Below are 20,301 nucleotides of genomic sequence, written 5' to 3'. Positions count from 1 at the left end.
CAATTTCTTTGTAAGTTTTTCTTATCCAGTTGCTATCAACTAACTTCTTAATTCATTTCCTCCTATTACTGCCTAAGAGAAAATGTTTACTAGAGTAATAATGGATTTTTCAAAGGTTCCTGTTATTACAATCACTGACAAACAATTTTTATATGCTAAAAATAATATTTTTGATGCTGACAGGTCAGTAGTGTCTCTGAAAGGAAAATTTTGCTCCATTTGGCTTTGAGCTTACAAAACAGAAGTAGATATTTACACTGGCTGTACTGCAGCACAAAATAAGATTCAGTGATGTTTCCCAAAGGCCATTTTTACTTTATTGCATGTTTGATGTAAAATTGACATTGACTGAAACAATTAAAACTAAAATATATTGTCTCAGTGCACAAGAGTATCCACAAGGATTTCACTGTCATATAAATATAGAAAATAATGCATCTTTTCTAATGGGGTTTTCATCCTCCCTTCCCATATCCTTTCCTCAGCTTGCTTAAACTGGCTCACAAAGACGAGGAGTTTTTACCTCCATGCATTTTTTTACAAGCTAGGGTTAAGTAGCCAGCAGTTAGAGGAGTTGAAGAGGTGCAAAGATTTCCCCCAGTGCTTGAAAGGTCTTCAAGAATGGGACTTATTTTTAAAAAACGCCTCAGTAATAATAATAATAATAATTCAGAAGGTTGCTAATTTTTCTTGCGTTCTGGGAAAAGAGAATCTGTCATTTCGTCTCGACTCCAGCAGAAAGCTTGGTGAGCAATTCAAACACATCCTGTGACGTGGGTGGTCCCCGGAGTGTAAATATATCAAGAAGACATATGTAGTAATTTCAAACCACCTCCTTGTACTTGTGCCTAGATCTTCCAAGAGCGTGCCTAAAAAGCGTGACTCTTACATGGGCGACATGGTGTGCTGTGTCTTAGAAGAGCACCAAACCTAAACACCCTCTCCTCAGCGCCTCGCTATACGTACAGTCCCTGCCTGTTGCTGCCGTCACAGCTGCTTCGTTATTTCTCCGTGGCACCTTTCAGGGAACGTAAGTGTATAAGAATAGGATCAGGGGTCAGAGCAGAAACTCCCACTAGTTCATCTCTTAAAGATTCTTGTCTTGCTTTTTTCCTTCCACTTGGCACTTCTACTTGTGCCAAGATTTCTCCTCTGTAAAACCAACATATCAAACTCAGAAAAATCTCATTGCAATGCAGACACCTCAAATATATAGAACACCCATTGAGTTAGAGGGACTTGACAATTTCAAAGCAAGGCTTGCCCATGTTTTATCTGGAAATATGTCCACAGGCAGGAAAAAGTTGCTCTGCCATCTCCCGAGTCAGCAAAAACTCTGGTGGCTGTATCGACGCAGCCACCGGCCAAGCTAACAAGCCCTGCTGAGAAGTGGGCAAATGGGACAGGTACAAATGACACAGGATATAGCTCCTAGGAGCTAAAATATGTCAGAGAGGCAAAGCTTCCTGTAAACACTGTAAGATCCACATTGGCTTTGGATCCCACCACTTACAAGGATTCAAACAATCTTATCATTGCTTATTTTTTTAGTTAGATCTGTTTAGGGCATCCCTGAGAAAACAGTGCTTGAAAATCGAAAGCTTAGATCTGGGATTGGGCACTATGTGATTAAATGTGATGAAATCTGCACTGATCGCGATTTAACCAGAGAGATGTGCTTATTGTGTGAAAAGCAGAGCACCCAGGGTGTCACTGCCTGCTCTCCCTGGAGTCTGAGTGTGTAAATTTCTGCTAGTGAGGTGGTAATTAAGTAGATTATTTAAGATTTAGCAATTTAGCTCTTCTCCTAAATGGAAGTTAGAAAAATCAAAAGCAAATAATGAAATGTTCTAGGTAGCTCTATGCATTTATTAGTCTCCTGACTTTTTGTATCGACATTAAAAAAATGTGTATTGTGAGTCTGTGATTAGAAGCAACTATGGTGCTTCAAAGCCTTCAGGTTGTGTGGAGGTGTGAGTGGAGCTAAGGTGGGGCGCCAGGAGTGCAAGCAGAAACCATCCACACAAAAGGAACAAGAAACCGCAGCACTGGCCCATCAACCTCTCCTTGCTTGTGTGTTTTAGCCTGTCTTTATTTTCCCTGTCTGTTTCTCATTTCAGAAGCGCTGCTCTCCAAGAAAAGCACTGCCTGCCCAGGGCTCGTGGCCCCTTTTGGAACTACTGTCAGCGTACAAACAATCTCCTAATGCTGGGGGTAGGAAAACAGGTCATCATAAAATGCTTGCTTGCTTTTTTTCCGTAGAGTGGGATCTGGCCTGCCTGATCCATGAATTTGTCACAAGGATGTATCAGGTTAAGACAGCTTGCCAGTGTAAAGGTCTACCTTGTAAAGGCAGGAGCTGTGCAGGTACAACCTCCATGCCTGAAAGTCTTCACTGGTTCCCAGACTGCTTTCACTGTCAGGTGAGGCCCTCAGCCCTGATCTACAAAGCTACAGCCAGGGCAGGACACGCTGTCACCAGTGACTTCAGCCTCACCTGCCAGCAGTCCTGGAGAGGAAGGCTCCTTGGACACCAGGCAGCTCTCACAGCCCAGGCTGAAGCATACCCTGGGTGAGGAGGAGGTATTTTTGTTACAGGGACTCCAGTTTGCAGTAAGCATCTTAAGGCAGCTAGATCAGTTTTGAGCCTGGATGCTTTTGAGGAACACTTCTTCTCAACAGCTCATTTCCACCATGACAATGATGATGGTTAAAAAAAGAAGTCCATAACTGGACCAGCAGAGCCCATGTGAAGAGAAGGAGAACAGGAGAGGAGAAAAATACTTTAAGCACACAAGAGGCATTACATTCATTTGTAATTTATCTGAAAAGCACTTTGGCACAGATTCAGCACAGAATGAGCTTTGGTACACCCTATGTTAGCAGAGCACTTCAGATCATGTTTAACTCAACCCCTGCTCGGGATGGCATTTCTTTACATATTCTGGCAAACTAGTACAAGGGCGGACAGACAAACACATACAAGCTCATGTGCAAACACAGCCTTTTCAGCGCAGCCTATCTATAGCTATTTTCTGTAACACCTTTTTCAGAATACGCAACATCCAGGCCAGTAAGTGACATCGTCCATGGGCTTTAAGATTTTTCGCAACGGACTTGGCTTTGATGTGCTCAGGCACTGGTGAAAAGGTAAGTAAATAAAGCTTTGTAAATAAAAGCTAGAAAAATGAAGTGGTACTCAAAGCAGCTCTGAAAAACACACACCACCACTTAGGGCTTCTGCACTTGAAAAAAGCACATACAGTCAGGAAGTCACTTTGCAGAACCTAATTACACATTTTCAGCGAAACCTCCGTGAGGTTGCGGAGGCAGCGAGGGGTAGGAGGTTCGGGCAGGAGCGCTCACTGTACTCTGACTAATGCATTTGTTCCTTTCTCCGCAAAGAACGTGACAGGTAGAGACATAATGAAAGGAAATGAGGATGAGTTTGGGATATTGAGAAATGCCTCAGCAAGCCAGCTGGTTTCCTTCTCCAGTAACCAATTAAGGGGTCGCGGCCTGGAGTTCTGGGCCACTCAGTTACGGTGGGAAAGGAGGGGGGTGAGGAGTTACTTACACGCAATGGAAAATAGAAGAAAGTCTTCTAGAGGGCATCAATATCCAACAGCTGCCCACTCCAATGCGACTGCGTGTCCAAATCTCCTACGTAGCTTATCAGAAAGCCTGACCTGTTTTATCTAGGAGCTGCTCCCTGCATTGGTTCAGCAGGCTACCGGGGTGGGGTGACCATGTGGGGCACTGCAGAGGGACCCTGTGGGACTCCTGCTCATCCCAGCATGTTGAAGGGCCAGGAGATGCTCCTGGTCAAAAGTACCCTGGGTTTGGGATGGGAGGCCATCGCAGGCTGCCCGGGAACCACCTTGCTCAAAGGGAATGGTCAAGTCAAAACTTGCAGCTTCACTGTTTTGTCTCTCTGTCTTCTTTCCTGATTTGCTGTTGCTGGAAAGTCAAGTCCCAAGCAAGGATTACCTTCAGCCCCAGTCAGAGTCCAGGGGACAGCAGGAAGACATCTAGTTTCCCCTCTGGGAAGTAACATCAAAGTAACATCAAGGTTCAAGTGTGAGGGTAGAGCCAGGGCCCAGGTCAAAGATTTTTGGGTTTGAAAGTGCTGGAGGAGAAGGAGCTGCTGGGGAAGGAGATGTCAATGGTGCAGTGTCTGTGGGAGGCGGTCTTCGACAGCCAGCTGGGAATCAGCTGCAACTTTTAATGTCTGGAGCCAGTCTGAGACCCTTCCAGTGTAGCCCTACTTAGGACGATATCTATTTTCTTCCAGGGTGAAGACAAGGCCCCACCTGGGAACTACCCTTCACATCTGCTGGTGCACACAAAAGGAGCAGCAGGCATCACACCTTGCATTTTACTTTAACCTCTGATACATTTGACATTCCTTGGCCTAATGAATTTTCTTTCCCCCCCGCAAATTACTTATTGAGGCATAAAAGTCTCAAAAAATGCCTCTGTGCTTTTGTTTTGTGATTAGAGAGATTCCCTTTAGTTATGTAAATCAAAGGACAAGAGAAGAGGCCCTGAAGATTTTCAAGAAAGGTTATGAAAATGAAGGGCAAAACCCTCCTCGTGTCCCTCTGGTGGTCTAAGCTACTATACGAGATAGGTTCTTCATCATAATATTGATAATTAGAACAAAAAAAAAAAATCGAGATGGGAAAGGAAAAATATCGATGGTAATTAAATCATTAACACTAATGCTTTAGGAGAGAACATGTCAATGGTTTGCAAGCCCAGGATACAAATATATGTGTGTTGCAATTGTCACTTAAATAAATTCAGAAGTCGCCATCTTTGCAATTTGTGAAAGATCTCATGAATGTGTTAATCTGATCAAGTATATTGTTCCATTTTAATGCTAGGCAGTATCTCACTCACAATACTGTGTTTATTACGGACTTTTGTTATTTCTGCTCATTATGTAGGAAAGGAACTTCAGTAATGGAAAAATACTTTGATTTTTAGCTGAAGAGGAACCCCACAAAGCAAAGAGTTGTGATGAAATATGAAGATCTACGTGCTCATTCGAATTTATGCCACCACAATGTTTCATCTGAATGAGACTGGTTTTGGAAAATTATCTTATTTTTTAATGCACAATATTGACATTTTATTTTCTTTCCCATAAATGCATAGTGACCTTTCAAGAACTGGACATTAGTTTCAATATTACCAGAAATCCAGAAAGAAAACAGATATTATTCTAAGTAGCAGTATACTAGAAGGCTCTCAGACTGGCTCCAGATGTTTAAAGTCACAACTGATGCGCTGATACAGGAGAAGAAAAGCATTGCTTCACGTCGTAGAAAAACAAAACAAAACCTTCCTGGAGGCACAACTCTGTGCAAGACCTTTAACTCTTGTTCCCAGCAAAATGAGAGAGAATGCCAGGTGGAAATCTGCTGTTCCTATCCAGACTGTGCCCTTATGTTACTGGGATTATTTCAGCTACAAGTGCTCATGTACGTAACATGATTTAAGCTCCAATAAGACAAATGTACCTTTAGTTTCTGGCTGTCTTTGCTTGCTTTCTAAAAGAGAAATGCAGGGAAAAATATGCCTGGTAAGAAATACACAGAATTCATAAGAAACAGATGAAGGTGTTTCCCTCCTTAAAGAAAAAAAAAAAAGAGGAAACTAATGTTATTCCTATTACCTTGGTTACTTGCACATAACAGATGTGCAGTTGTATTTGCTACTTAACTACAGCCAAAACAGGTATTTCAAACAGCTTTGTTTACTAATCCTAAATATAGGAGTAGCTGTTTTTATACAGTAGTAATTTTTAATTAATTAGATCCTGATCACTGAAATTATTTTTCACATTAGTGCTATAACTGATGCAAATGTTTAACTTTTAAAAAGCTCATGCATTTATATTATCTGAAAAGTGTAGTACTTATCCGTGTTTTAGACAAAATAAAGTCAAAAGCTTATGGACTGAGGTAAACAACTAGATCAAGAGGATATTTTATAAATGCTGTAATAGAGCTTTCAGCAGGCTTGTAAGACCTCTGCAAGCACTGCTTGCAGCATTTAAAATTCACTCTGAATATATGATGTTTAAGTTGTAAAAAACCCTCAGCAAACAGTTTGTGCAAGTTCTGCTACACAGAAACATGTAGGAAAACACGATTATATAGAACACCGTCAAATCTAATTAAAAACAGAGGGAGAAGGCCAGTAAAATCAGGCTGGTGAAATATTAATGTACTTAATGCTGGAATGAAGCATATATATCAATGTGAGATTTAATTCCAGAGCGTAGAATTTAAATGCCTGAAAAACGGACTCAGTCTATAGAAATAGAATTAGCAATTCCAATAAAAAATAGATGCTCTGAAGGAAAAGTTTTCTGTCCTTGGCTTGAATCCATCTAGGCTGGTCTACAACACTCTCTAAAACCATTTAAACCAGCTAAATGCTTTGCTAAATTCCCATTACACTGACGGTCTCATCAGAAATGCAAGGCAGTCCTTTCCGAGTGATGCAGCCATCGTTCTCTCCTACTAGGAGAAACTGAAATAAGGTTTCCTCTGCAGCAGCTGCCCCGTTGAGCGACTGTGTTTGCCCCAGTGATGTTTTCCCCCTTTAAAGAAAGGGAGAGCAAATGCAATTGAATCATACCCTGAATTTACTAACTCCTTGGCAGGGTGGCAAGAAAGTGCCCCACAGTCCACAGTGCTCCCAGAGAATGATGTTTGGGCAGAAGGACCCAGAGTACCTCCTTAAAAATGGGAGAAAGTCTTCAGAAAAGTGGGGAAACGAACCCATGTGAGCCCACTCCCTGAGCAAGGAAGTCACCTAAAAATGCACAAATACTCAGAGAGAGGGAGGAGTGATGAGCGATGTACAGGCAGCTCACGCCTAAGCACCCGCCTAAGTAGTCCAATCACTCTGAGGACTTACCAAAGTTTCATGGCTAATCATGCTCTGTGTGACAGGAGGAAACACATTTGGGGAATAAAAGGTTTGAATGCACTGCTCGCAATTTTCCAATCCATTTCTTGCCTCCCTGCCCCTGTTCCCTCCAAGCTCTCTGGGTGTGATTAGCAGTTATTTACTAACTCTCTCACTCTGATTTCCTAGCAATTGCTGATGCTGCCATCTACGGAATATTAATTTCAAATGCGAAATGAAATAAGAGTGCATGAACTGCTCTACTGCCTTGTGTGTCAGCCGTTGTGGCAGAAATCTTGGGGAATTTAATGCGTCTGAGACAGAATTTCCACTGCCAAGTCTCCCCGCTGAAGGTGCAGTGTCTGATTTTGTACTCAGTGATTATTTCCTTACAAATAGCCTCTTTCTGCCTAATCTCCAGCATTATAAGCATCTGTCCTCATGCTGGAGTCATCATCCCACATATTTTTATTCTCGTGCTCCCTTGCAGATGACTGCAGTCATCTGTGTAACGCTGACCGTTCATTTAGCAACGTTCATACCCGAGGCTGCAATGGTGTTTATCCCTATCTCATTGCTCGGGCAAGGGAAATGAGATCGTTCAGGCTAGAGGTTCTCAAACTTTGCCGCGCCGAAATGAGAAGTGTCTTCTGTCATCAAGGCGATGGGGAAAGCGGCAGCTCTGTGTCCCTGTGTGATCCCCTGGGCCCTGCCCTGCACGCCAGAAGCTCATGCCGTCTCTCTGTGCCAGGGCATCCTGCTCTTGCTGACTTCCAGCTGCCTGCTCACCTCCATCTCTCAAGCATTTTCAGAGTTGCAGCTTCCCAGGGTAGAGTACCCACTTAAAAATGGAGTCAGGAGGACATTCCTTGTTCTGGGTTATACAACTTTGTGTTGGTTTCTTTCAAGCCTCCTTTGTTTAAGTGAGGCTGAATTATTAAATTATTCAGACTATTTGATAACCTGCTCCATCCTCACTGTTTCTTTTGCTGTCATCCTCCATAGAGTTTTACCATCGCTGAATATAATTTCCTATCACGTCCTAGCTGCCAGTTCCTCACAGAACGAAATCAGCTCTGGTTGATAAGAACTTACATTTCTTTCCTTGAAAGTAAAACATTGAACACAAATAATTATACTCTTATCCTTCAGTTCCTTAGTGGTATTCAAGGAATGCTGTTTGGGCTTCCCCCAAACTTTGTGTGCAGTAGAAGGCACCAGGCAACCTGTCCTTAAAACTTAAACTTTCTTCCTTGGCCTTTTGGCATATTGCACAGCATTAGCTGTCTCCTGGGGTTTACCCCACATTTCAAGGTACATCACAAATGACCCTCAGATTTTGCTAGCCAGTGGCCTTCATGGCTATATGGTAGCGTGGAAGATATGAGGCTTATGGATACTTCTATCTAGGATAACTGATTAAACTTCTATCTAGGATAACTGATTTTAAATAACCGTTCAACTTCCTGCCTGCCTACTAGGCACCCTCCTTCTTCTCATATAAAAAATACTTATTGACTCTAATATTATTAACAGCTTTAATATTTCCAGCTAGTAAGGGACTATTGCTAGAATTTCTGTATTGTTGCTGCTCTTGATATACCTTAAGAAAACCCTTATTCTCATTGTCCTTGAACTTTCCTCTGGTATCCTCCACTCCTTTTATCCATCTTCAGTATTTTATAATTTCTCTTTTAGCTTGATTGTTATCTTCCCCTTTCGTATTACATGTATTTTATGTTTCATCTCTATCACACAGATTGCTTTTTCATTTCTAATTGCTACTTCTACTTTACCACTGAAGCTGAGCTACCTTTCAGCAAAGGTGGGTTTTTCCTTGATGCAGCCTTTTGCTAACCTAACAAGCTCTGCTTAAAAAAATTCCAAAACTTCCTTGTTTCTAGGTTTTTCTATCCCATCAATTTCTGGTCAACTATTTCTTCCGCTTTGGGACACCAGCCTTTCCTTGTTGGGACTGTCCTTTATTTGTCTCGCATGGATGTAATAAAATCATGATCTAGTTCCCAGGCAATCATGTGCTTCCTATCCAGTGACTGATTTATCTTTAGTCAAAGTAGGGGTATGTCTGGTGAAATGTCCTCAGTGCTAGAAAAGTGTCACAAAGACCATCCACATCCTTTATTTTAATTTCACGGCCGGCTGCGCTAGATCTCTAGTGATACCTTCAAAACTAAGACCTCTGGTATCCACCTGATGAGCCTGCCTTTGCTTTACAGATCAGTGCCAACAGAGCACCTCCATCCCCTCCTGTAACTGCCATTGATATTCAATGATATTCTGGCTCTGGGATAAAGAAAAAGATTATTCCATATCCCCAGCTGGAGCTTTTCACGTCAATAAAGGCTAGAGGAGGGGAGGAATGGGCTAATTTGGTCCCTCCCAATGGCACATGGCTGACAGGCACAAACAGAGAGGCTATTGCAGAATATATATATATGGCACTGAGCAGCAGGACAGGAACATATGGGAACTATACCTCCTCCATAACCTCTCGAGCGCCAGCCAGTAGAAACACGGCTATGAAAGACACACCAGGACCCCCAAAGTTTTCAGCATTTCCTTTTAAATACTTTTCCCATCCATTTCCTGGAAAGTCTCTGTATGTGTTTTACTCAGTCCCATCTGCAATACTTATAGCTTCATTTAGTTTTAATATAGTTATAAATGGGCTGTAGCGGCCTGCTTCTTTTAATAACTAAGTAAATGAAACCCTGTCTGTAATAATAAATGAACCATCCATCTGGGAGGCCTCCAGTAAAAATTTCAACAGGTATTTATTGCTCCTTTATGTAAACAGTACTCTGGACAATACTAGTGATTATACTCTCTGTCAGCCCTGTCAGGAAGGAGACAGTATAGTTTTGGACGAGGTTCCATAGTGTACACACTGAATTTACAGGTTTATTTGACTAGATGGAGAAAAAATTATTAAAACAAGCAAATAAACAGACAAGAACCCAGTTGGCTACTGTGAAAGGGAGCATAACACTTCATTTAAAGATATGGGCTGCCAGGATAAAATATAGAAAATTGACAGGTCCGTGGTGCAACAGACTCCTCACAACCCCAGATGCTTCACAGACACCCCCCTAAATAAAACCAACCCACCCCCAGCCCCCCCCTGCAGAAGTGGAAGGCGTTTCACTGTAAAATTAACAGTTTATAGACACTTTAAAATATATTGTGCCCTTGTAGGTTCTCATGGTATGGAAGAGCAGTGCCTCGGGAGAATCCCTGACTGGGGTGCAAGGGGCCACGCTATCCATCCCCGGGGCGGTCATCTCTTTCACTCACAGACACGGTTGCTCACACACTGGAAAGGGCAATAGCACAACACTTTTGCAGTAATGAAATTTTAATTAAAAAAAATCTCATTGCCAAAATCATCTTCATACCACTATTATATTCTGTCTCCTAATTACATACCATTACATTCCGCTATTGTTGAAATAATACAATGTCAGAATATATTGTCAAATAATTCATTCAATGTGTGGCAAGAGGGGGAAAAAAAAAAGAAACAAGAGGCAGAAAGACCTGCAAGCTCATGTATGGCCAGGTTGATGTGCCATCACTTGATGCTGAGGAGTGAGCTGTGAAGAGTTCTGTGCACTCAACATGTAGGGGCTGCTGTGATTTTTGTCAAAATTTCCAGCCCTCAAATTTCTGCAGGAACAGGCTTAAACCTCTCCCATGAGCAGGTTTCTCAGCGCCTTTCATTTGCAGCCAAGCTAGGCATAGGGAAAAATGCATTTTTTTTCCTTACGAAGCAGACTACAAAAGGAAACCAAAGCTCTCAGCCAAAACACCAGGCAGCATTCTGCCCCATGGGGCGAATAGATCGCTGCTTATTATGGAGACCTGCACCCTGTGTGCTCGGCTCAGAGAAAGGGGTAGTGCTGCTCCCAAAGGGGCTACCTCCACGGCCAGGGTGTTTCCAAATTTTTTACTAAGCTCAGCATGCCAACAAACTTACTAAGAGATGCTGCATTAGTGATAGTATTCTCTTTTCTCCTCTCTGCTTTTGTTGTGATCACAAGATGCTGAAAAGGGAGAAGATCATCCCAATGGGGCAGACATCTCCAAATTGATAGAGCAGTCCCGCCAAAATACTGGAGGACCTGTCAGGTTTTCCTGTGGATGGGCTGAGGGAGGGAAGGGGCTGCTCAGGCAGCACCAGGGCTTGGGGCACAGGCACTGCAGGGAGAGGGGAGTGCAGGGAGAGGGGAGCTGGAGGCAGGCGCCGGCAGCTGGGGTGAGCACATGGACGTGAGCTTCACGGCTTGAGGGGAGAAAAATGTGTGCAATCTGCAGTGGTCAGATAGTTCCTTTGCTTCACACAGAGCTGCACTGAAGGGATGGTTGCTCACATGGGATCCTGTTAATTCAAAGTGCATTTTCCATCTCCCGTCGAGGTGTGCGCTTTAGTTGTCCGTGCGCTTCCTGGCACAGAGCCTCAGCTGCTCTGGGGACTGATGGCACCAAGCACTTCTGGCCTGCTTGTTTCACTTCAAGATAACCCCTTCTAAGAGTCAAAATGGGAAATTCCTCTTCCTTAGAAATAACCTCGTTTGGACATTGCAACAGCAGAAACAACCAACTGAGGGCTGCTCCTTCAGAGAGGGGAAGGGCTTTACTCCCGGCATTCAGATCCTGCACGCGCTGTGCAGAAATACACCACCTGGACTGCAATATATATATATATTAAGAAAAATAAGTGTGTTTTTTTTTCTTTAAAAACACTTTTTGGACAAAATTATGAAGTGAGCTCTCAAATAGTAAACCATGCTATATCTCCTTTCTAACGTCTCTTTTTAAATATACACCGGGGAACAACTCCCATAACTCACTCGACACACACTATCTTATGAGTTACAGGTCAAGTCTTCTACGCAGAGTCTGTGTTGCACTTCTACACACCATTATGAATTTTCCATCCCTCATCATTCATATCGTGTCAGAATATCTATTACAAACCCCTCTTTGCAAGAAGAGCTTCTATTTTCCCCTTTCATTTTATCACTGCTCTTAAATTTTCTCCCGGACACTAGCTTGGCATGCTGGCAGTACCATGCTGGCAATTTCTGAGAAGAAGTCATATTCAAAAATCATACGTCAGGGCTGTAATGTCACTTCCAAAGAAATATCTTTTTTTAACTAATAGGAGTAGTGTATAAAAATGAATTAGACACAATTGTATTCTGATTGCCAGATTCTACCACCCAGCTGCTAAACTCAACCATATTGTAAAAAATAATAATCTGGAAGTCTTAATGATGTCTGACAATGCTTTCTGCCGTCCTAAATCTTTGGAAGTGTTGAGTCATCTTGAGAAAAATGTCGACAATCATTTTTCATAAAGGCTTGAGCGTGGACTAACTAGAGTCTTGTGTGAGGGATTTAGAGCTGAGGGGAATTTTCTGACAAATAGTTCAGCCATCAAGAACAGTGTGAGGACTGGACAAAATGCTTGGCAATTGCTAAATTTGAGACATGCTTTTCCCTAAATAACTGAAAAAGTTTAATTTCTATGTAAAATTATTAATTTCAACATTTCTGAAATGCTATGCTTTAATTTTCTTCTTTCAAAAACATTATTTCAAAATATTCTTGTATCTAGTGCGGTAATAAGGCTGCCCAAATGCTTTCTGGAGTGAGGTAAGCTAAATGAAACAATTAGCCCTGAATGTATTTTTTTCATTTTGCTGAGAAAATGAACACAACTGGTTTTTTTTTTTCAGTTGACCCATATGATTTTTTATTGTATCAAACAAAATATCAATTACCCATGCTGATTCACAAGTTAATTTAATTCAGTTTGCAAAGTGCTGAAACTAGCCTTGGTTTGAGTTTCATCCGCATCCACAAGACATACTGGCTTCTTTCATTTTTTCTCACTCATTGGCTGTTAGTTGAAGCTTTCTGTGAAATATTTTTTTCTGTCCTCAGCTGTCAGACTGCCATCCATAGGAACAAACTTCTATACTATAGCAGTGTTGTAAGCAATTGTTGGTATGAACCAAGCATGCAGGAAATGGATTCTCAGGTTGTTACATGACTGAAATTCAAGGATTTGGGTTTTTGTTTGGTTTTTGTTTTATAAAATCAGATTGGAATTAAGACCACTTGCTCAAATCTGCTCCATTATACAAGCAGTTGGTTGGTTGGTTTGTATGTTTGAAATTTATGATTATCTGATACTGAGTTCCCAGGACTTGAATTCTACATGGTCTCCTACAGGATCTACCTATGGCCTCCACTTTTGAAAAAAGGCATTAAGTATAATTTAACTTGTTATTATTTGATGTCAGATCGAGTACAATCAAAACAATCGTTACTATTTCAGAAGTACTTTTGGGTGTGGAAATAACATATGCAGGACTTAATATTGACAGAGCTGTGGGTAATTATCAGTTTGATATTTAAGTAAGAATAAACCCTACAAATAATAATGTATCATTTTAGTACAACTGCAAATAAATTGTCAGCAAATATTGTGTCTATATTATGCAATATGTATTTAAAAAGTCATATATTCAAGGGATGAGACTCGATTTCTAAATAATTCAATTTAGTAGTAACAATGTTAATGGTCAGAAGTGGATCTCCTAAACTAAATATATTGGGTTAGTTTCATCATCTGTGTCACTCTAGTAAAATCAGTTTCATCAGCAATTAACTTAGCCCACTGTATATGCCACTTCAAGGCAAATGATTTTCTACTGATAAGAGAAAATACTTCAGTTGCACATGGTTTATCAGGCACTAAATATTTCATTAGATGGCTGATGAAAATACTGAATGAAATAGGCAAAAATGTAGGAGACTGACAATAAAGACCTTTGAAATATGTAAATAACTTCTCAGTAGACTATCTCCGGCAGAGTCTTTATTAGTCTAAAGAAATCATTCTGTATTTTTCAGTGTACTATTATCCTCACACTAACAGAAAAGTTTTTGCTGTTCAAAAGATGCAGCAAACAGCCATCACTACATGTTTTTATATGTCTCGTGCTTGAAGTCTATATGCAATTTAAAGCTGTGTCAGGGAAGAATCACGAGTGAACGAAAGGTCTGCCAGAATTTTCTTATCGATACTTTCTCCAACTCTTCCTTCTAGCTGAACACCAAAACACAAGGACTTACTCTCCTTATTACCAGGATCATTAACTAGTATGAAATAGGACCCATCCAGGTCAAGACAGGTACCAATTTATTATCAGGCTGTATTCTATCACACTATTTTCTAGTGAGAGATCTCTGCGTAGGTACATTTCCCAACACCCTATGAGGTCAAAAGTAAACAAACCCATGATATTCTTATTCAATTGTAAAGAGGAAACCAAGGCAAAAAGATTCAATGTTTTTCTCCAAAGTCACACTGTTCAATCAGATCCAGAACTGATGAAGGAAACTCCAGGTCCTGACTGGGAACACATCGGCATTGCCTCAGACATACCCGTGACCCAACATCTTATGCTGCTCAACCTCAACTTCACCTTTGGAGCCTGCGCTAGGAGGAAATTCTAAGTGAAAGAAGGCCGAAGACAAGGTGGGAAGGTGAAGAGGTACCAAAAGAGTATCTTCCTACGTACAACAGTATCTCTTCTAGCAGAGCACAGCAGAGCAACTGGAGCAGAATATGTCAACATTTAAGAGTCTGTAATTCTCTGGCAAATAGGCACTCCTGCTTGAAATGGGGCAAGCGGGTTTTATGTAAAGAACGCATTTATTCATCTGTAAAATGTTACAAATAAAAAATAAAATTGGACCGGACGATTTGAATGTCTTCCAGAAGAGCCCGTAACATTTGACCTATTTTGGTATTTTAAAACAAAATTTGATTATTTTAAGCTACATGTGAGAGATCATTCATTCCTAACAAGGATTTGCTATATTGCTTGTTTAGAGTAGGATTAAATAAACGTTTGTCACGCTGGGACTGTTAACTCTTAATGTTCTTTACTGCTATGCTCATGTAGTTATTAACTCCTAACAGTCTTTGGTTTGGGCTGTAATTGCTCCTGCTTCTTAAACTGCACTCAGAAGTGCCCTTTAAATACTTGGGTCTTGGTGGAGTTTTTCCCCCATCCTTGTAAAAGCCATGACAATTCTCTGCTAATTATTGTCGTGATATGTATGAAGCAGCAGCAGATAGATGCCTTCTGCGCCCCTGCTTGGGACTGCTGGGGCTGTGCGCGGGATGCCAACTGCAGCTGGGGTGATGGTGCCCAACGACCCGTCAGCCAGGGAGGGGGTCTGCTGCCAGCACGGCGCTCCGTGCGGGGACCGGGTCTGCACCCAGCTCGGCAGGGGTATGACTCTCTGACTTGGCAGGCAGGCAGGCAAGCACACCCAAAATCAGCCAGATCCGAGCGCTCTGCTGAAGGGTGTCCTTCGTCATACCGAGAAGGAGTGGGTGAAAATTGGCTTGGACAGGTGCCCACGCCCTCTGGGCTTCTCTGGAGTCCAGTAGTTGGGGATGGGGGAGCAGTGCCCACAGCTTGCAGCAGCCACCCTGCACAGGTCTTGGGGCTACTTCGGCTTCTGAAGTAGATGAAATACCAAGTACGGAGACTTTTCCCTGCAGCTCTGGCTCTGAGGCTGATGAGGGTTAAACGGGGATGAGCGGCAGGTGCCCTTCTCCAGCTGCTTGCAGCTCAGGATTCATCCTCGAGGACTGCCGGGGTGGTGCTCAGGGCTGGGGCAAGGGACACAGTCACACACAGCCTGAAGAGCAAGTGGCAGCCACACCAGGGGCTTGAAAAGGTTGAAGACTTGGGTGAAAGCACGCTGAAATGAGTGCCTAGCTATTTAACAACAAACATGGGTATTTAGGATTGAAACCCAGGCCATAGCCCTGTTTTGGGGGTTCAGGCACAATATGAACCTCTCGGGAGTGGGGGTCTCCCGCAGCTTTGCTCTGACACCGCTCCTGAGGTGTGAACACCCTCCAAAACCCCAGAGCAAGAAGAGGTAGGCAAGCAGGTGCTGGCACACCCTGCAGGGTGTCACCCCTGCACGCAGGCAGAGTGAGAGCAGCCACGCTGGCACCAAGCTGCTCTCCATCCTCCGAGGACTGTGCCTCATCTGCTGTGCGAAGATTGAAACCCGGGAAGGAATAAGGAGGAAAGTACTAGCGAGAGCGCACTTTGTGTTTTTAATTATTAGCGTCTTCGATGCTCTTCAAAGACGGTGATGCTGTCGTATCGCATTAGCTGCCTGTATAGGTAATGAATGGGAGCTGCATACTGTGAGCATTAGAGCATCAACCTCAAAGAGAATTAGGGGCAGAAAAAGCATTATACACACTGAGAAATAAATATATGCAGCCTGGGACATTCAAGTATGTCTCTTCTTCAGAATGCTGATTAATGTTGCATCAAATCACAATAAAAATAGCCCCTAAGGCTCATTTTCCTATATCTAAAAGGGTAATAATGATTAGCTTTACCAATGTTCGTAGCAGGCTTTGAGTTTGAGGGTTGTGTGTTCAGAAGAAATACTAATGACCTGAGGATCGGGTTAGGTTCTGCTGGATTGACACCAAATCCCCTATGACACTTTCTGCCTAACAAATCATACAGCAAAGAGTGGACTTTTGTCTGTGCGAGCTTCAGACATATTTGAATCTACTTAAATGAATGTAATTGCAAAGTAACTTTATTCCGGTTTTATAGCAGTTCCCGTGCTCTGCCAAAGGCATGACCAGGGAGCCCTTTAAGCACAGGAGGCTGCTGAGAGGGTTATGTTTTGTCAGGTCTTTTCCACTTTTCTACACCTGAGGACTCATACCATCTCAGCAAAGACCCCATCACACAGCACCACCACCACAAGCCCCACCAGCAGGCAGCGAACCCCTAATTTATACCACTGGCACTTGGTCTCAGTGCCTGATGAGGTGCTAACTATAGCAGGTCTGTGTGACATGACTACAGTCCTAGAGGTAATTTCCTACCCTTATTACTACATAATAATGGCCTCGTAACAACCAGGCTAATCAAGAATTAATGAGACACTAAAACATTTTAAGGAACAATGAAGGATTTAAAATTTTCTCTTATGTGTTTTATTTAAAAAGCAATTCATTTAACAGTTACTGCCCTTACTTTGAAATCATATAGAAAGTCTTGGTACTTATCAAATGTATCAGCTGAAAGACTTTATTAATCTATCAGTTATTTACTTCTGTGGGGCTGTGCATAACTGCAGAACCGAAGGACACTTAAAGGGAGCAGAACCAGATTTAGGCCCTGTCCACCTCCCTCATGTCGATCTGTCTGTCTGCTCAGGTGCTCCCCTGCTCTCATATGGGAAGCCTGTTCGTCTAATGGTGAAGTGCAACACCAAAAATAGAACGAAGTCAGCCCAAATTAACATGACTGCCAAAAGGGGATTTTGCATTATCTCTGGAAAGCTAGGACTGTCTTTTACTTTTTTCAGGAAGAGAGGGTGCACTTTCATGGGGGAGCCACCCTTGATGGAACTGTGAGAGAAACTCGGAGTGAAGTAAGTGGGGAAAAAAAAGTAGGGATAATTTACGCTAGCAAAGGATTTCATATCGGTGACTCAACGCTGAATTAAAGCCTGAAAATATGTGCCTTTACCATCAGCCTGGAAGGGATAATCAAAACAAAAACACATTCAAATTTAACTTATTTTTTAAATTTTCCTTCTCTGGTGAAAGGGTGGGGGATATATCCTGGTTTGCTGAGAAAGTCTCCAAATAGATCATTCTGTGACAGATAACTGTTATGATTATTAATTCCACTGCTGACATTGAAATTAAACTGATTCCCAACATAATGGATGAGTAAATAGCACATCAGAAATTCTCAAATGCTTCCACATTTCCTATGCAATCAAAAAAAAGAACTCATTAAATAATACACTGACAGAAAAGGCAATTTGATTAAATAAACCTATCTGCCAATCATGCTGAAAGTTATAAAAGGAAAGCTTTTTGTAGCTAAGCAAAACTTTTCTCCATATTCCATATTAATCTTTCTCTCTCTCTCTCTCTCTCTCTCTCTCTCTTTTTGTGACTCTTAAAAGAGACGTAATGGAAAACTATGTGCCCCAAAGGAAGATCGGGGCAATACCTGGGCACCTGACAAAGGACTTAAAAGTTAGTCTTAGCCCAGTGATTTACCATGAAGCAAAGATGACATGATGGAGGAATCAAGGGACAAAGGAGAAAGCAGCAGGCGACGAGGCATATGCACTAATCCAGGAACCCGAGCCGCTGTGGGTGTATTTGTGTATCCCTTGTTACATATATCTCCTTATTTCTTTTCTGTTTTTCAGGAGACACGGGGACATGTTTTGTACGGCAAAAGTGGAGAAGGAGAGGGCCAGCAGAGGTGACAAGCAAGGAGAAATGAGGCCGCAGGTGATGAACCTGACAAAACCAGGGATGGGACCGTAGGAGAGCAGCAGAAAGGGTGCAGCAAGAAAGGAAAAGGAAGGAAAGAAAGGCAGAAGGGGTGGTGGATGGCATGGGATGGACAGCAGGTAACAAGACAGGGAAAGAGAAATCAGAAATCATCCTGTGCATAGGGTCTGAGGTGCCCGTGGATACCTGGAGAGCGAGCAGGGATGTGGGGCTGCAGAAGTGCTCCCCAGGGTTTGTGCTACCAAACTCCCCTCTGCACTGTCCACAGAGCCCCCACTACCAAGGCAGCGAACACATATTCTCCTGTAGCAGCAAATGAGGCCACACATTATCCAGCTGTTTTCCAAGAACGGTGGGGTTAATTTTTCATGCTGTTTAATTTCACCAACTCTGTGGGCTGGGGAGAGGGAAAGAGTTGTTTAACAGGGTGTGATGGGTGGAAAGTCTCCGAACGTCACTGTGTCTGATGGCCAAAGACGGGAACGGGGCCTGGTAGCTCCCTCTCCTTGGCTTTGGGGGGCAGCAGCTTCTTAGGACATCAAACACTTAATTAACTGAGCTGCAGAATTGTAGGACAAGATTCATGCAGTTGCTTCTCTGTTGGAAACCAAGAGTGTCAGCCTGGACCGCTCTGTTCTTGGTGAGTCTTTAAAGCTAATGCAGCTCATACAGAAGATGTTCTTTGAAAAGAACCAGAGATTTATTTGGATAAAACTCTGAGTGGATGACAAATGCATGCAAATAAATAAGATGAGATTTTAATTTTTCTCAAGTAGAAAAACATAAGCTGCTTGAGCAAGAGGTATTTGCTTTCCAGCTAGGCACCAAGGCTTTTATGTTCTTCAGGGCACAGAAAGAGTTGTTCTTCTCATAGTGAATTCATAGCTCTGCAACGTCATTGAGCCAAATGGGATCATGCTGAAGATGTACTTGGCCGCTTCTGCTAGATAAAAATAAATCAAAATAATTTTAAATGGAGGGCTGTTGCTCTTTATGATCTTTCCATAATGCCTGGAGATGATGGTTATTAAGTCATCCACCTACTGTGGTCTTAAGGAAATATATGCAAGTTGGGAATAATATCCATATTTTAGGTCCTTCTACCAATCTAACCTTCACCATCCAGCTTTGCGCCCACCTCTCATTTTTTATGTAGTATATATGTCTTTGTATTTGTTTAGTCTTATGTGTTACATGTGATAATGAAACTCCTAAAATCCTATCTGGCTGACAAGTCTTCTGATACTATACCTTTAATCTTCCCCTTTCTCTCTTTGTTCCACTGTGTCCCAGGCTTCAGAGCTAGAAATTTGGTTCCTGACTCCTGGCAACTCAGCATCAATCACAGGAGGCTGCTGTGGGTGCTGCAGGGCTCCTTAATGTTAACGTGCTGGCTGATGAGTGGTATCAGCCAACCACTCTTAGTCAGCAAAGAAACCTACAGGAAAGGCTCAGAGAGAGGTTTCTTTCTCTTGAATACAAAGCCTGAAAAAGTAAAGCTCTTCAGAGGAGGAAAGGATGCCCCTCCTGAGTGACCGTCTGTCTCCTGGCCTCGGTGCTGGACCACTCGCTCACCGGAGCTGCACTGGGATTACTGTGCCACGGGACATGATGGTCAGCGTGCTAGTGGCAGCTGTGAGGGATGGGGAGAAGATGCAGACCTCCACCCTGACAAACACAAGTTCCTCTTTTTTTTCCCTTGCTCTTTGCATGTGCAGTCACTCTGTAGCAGGCCACTTTTTTGACACATATAAGTCATCTTGCTTTACTGAGACTGCTCACAGTAAAGCACGCAGCTCACAGGGAAATGTTTTTTAACTGAACTGGAGATGGGCAGCACAGCATAAACACGAGCCTAGGTACCCACAGGAACTCTTGGTCTTTCAAACAATAATGCATCATGCTTGTCTATAATCATTTGCGAGATCAAAACCTTACTCTGTGACAGAGGAAGAGCC

At 42.5% G+C, this 20,301-nt stretch overlaps 1 protein-coding gene across 1 annotated transcript in view; it reads right to left on the bottom strand.

The window, feature by feature from the left end:
* Positions 1-20,301, bottom strand: part of AFF3 (ALF transcription elongation factor 3) — a 287,915-nt gene that overhangs the window by 90,524 nt on the left and 177,090 nt on the right. The gene's annotated exons all lie outside the window — the stretch shown is intronic.

The sequence above is a fragment of the Gavia stellata genome, chromosome 1, assembly GCF_030936135.1.
Source record: "Gavia stellata isolate bGavSte3 chromosome 1, bGavSte3.hap2, whole genome shotgun sequence".
Taxonomy (NCBI): Eukaryota; Metazoa; Chordata; class Aves; order Gaviiformes; family Gaviidae; genus Gavia; species Gavia stellata.
Note: the sequence above shows the minus strand (reverse complement) of the source record. Positions and strands in the feature narration are given on the sequence as shown.